Source organism: Propithecus coquereli, unplaced genomic scaffold (assembly GCF_000956105.1).
Source record: "Propithecus coquereli isolate 6110/MARCELLA unplaced genomic scaffold, Pcoq_1.0 Scaffold277, whole genome shotgun sequence".
In the NCBI taxonomy this organism is placed as follows: domain Eukaryota; kingdom Metazoa; phylum Chordata; class Mammalia; order Primates; family Indriidae; genus Propithecus; species Propithecus coquereli.
Genome location: NW_012148363.1, coordinates 820,737 through 822,611, shown reverse-complemented (window position 1 = coordinate 822,611; position 1,875 = coordinate 820,737).

The following is a 1,875-nucleotide window of genomic DNA, read 5'->3' as shown; positions in this document are numbered from 1 at the left end:
ATAAAATGTGGTACATGTATACCATGGCGTACCATTCAGCTTTAAGAAACAATGTTGATATAGCACCTCTTGTATACTTCTGGATAAAGCTGGAACACAATCTACTAAGTGAGGTCTCCCAAGAATGGAAAGACAAGCACCACATGTACTCACCATCAAATTGCTATTAGCTGATCAACATTTAAGTGCACATATGAGAATAACATGTATTAGATGTTGAGCAGGGGGAGAGGGTGGGGGGAGGAGAGGACGGGCATATGCACAATGAGTGAGATGCGTACCTCCGGGGGAATGGACACACTTGAAGCTGGGACTTGGCGGGGAGGGAGGGTAAGGGCATCATACGTAACCTAATCAATCATCTGTACCCCCATAACATGCTGAAATAAAAAAAAAAAGAACATAAAAAAAAAATTAACAACCAACTGTCACACCTCAGGGAGCTAGAAAAACAAGAACAAACCATACCCAAAGCTAACAGAAGACAAGAAATAACAGAGATCAAAACAGAACTACATGAAATCGAAACAACAACAAAAATGCAATGGATCAATGAAAAAAAAGTTGGTTTTTTGAAAATATAAACAAAACTGATAGGTGAGTAGCTACAGTAACCAAGAAAAGAAGAAAGAGGATTAAAATAAGTTCAATCAGAAATGAAAAAGGAGACATTACAACTGATACCACGGAAATACAAAAGATCCCCTGTGACTACCATGAATACCTCTATGCACACAAACTAAAAATTCAAGGGGAAAGGGATAAATTTTTGGAAAGACACAACTTCCCAGGCTGGAATCAGGAAGAAACAGAAATCCTGAACTGACCAATAACAAGTAGTGAGATTGAATCAGTAATAAAAATTCTTCCAACTGCAGAAATCCCAGGATCAGATGGATTTACAGCCAAATTCTATCAGACCTGCAAAGAAGAACTGATACCTGTTCTACTGAAACTGTTCCATAACATTAAGAAGGAGAGAATCCTCCCTAACTCATTTTGTGTAGCCAGTATCAACCCAATACTACAGCCAGGAAAGGACACAACCACAAAAGAAAACTACAGACCAATATCCCTCATGAACATAGATACAATAATCCTCAACAAAACACTAGCAAACCAAATCTAAGATTACATCCAAAATATAATTTACCACAATCAAGCAGGTTTCATCAAAGGGATGCAAAGATGGTTCAACATACACAAATCAAAAATGTGATTCACCACATAAACAGAATTAAAAACAAAAAGATATGATCATCTCAATCAATGCAGAAAAAGCATTCGATTAAATCGAGCATTTTTTCATGATAAAAACTCTTCAAATTGGGACATAAAAGGAATATACCTAAAAATCATAAAATCCATATATAACAAACCCATAGCCAACATAATACCGAATGGAGTAAAGTTGAAATCATTCCCTCTAAGAACTAGAACAAGACAAAGATACCCACTGTCACTACTTCTATTCAACATAGTCCTGGAATTTCTAGCCATAGCAATCAGGCAAAAGAAAGAATAAACAGCATTCAAATTGGGAAAGAGGAGGTCAAACTATTCCTGTTTGCTGATGATCTGATGTAATATCTAGAAAACCCTAAAGACACCTCTAAATTTTCCTCTTAGAATTAGTAAATAAATTCAGCAAAGTCTCGGGTTACAAATATAGGGAAGAAATGTAGGAAAAACCCTTCTGGATATTGGCCTAGGCAAAGAATTTAGGACCAAGATGCCAAAAGCAAATACAACAAAAACAAAACTAAATAAATGGGACTTAATTAAACTAAAAATTTCTACACATCAAAGTAAATAATCAACAGAGTAAATAGACAACCTATAGAATGGGAGAAAATATTTGTAAACTATACATCT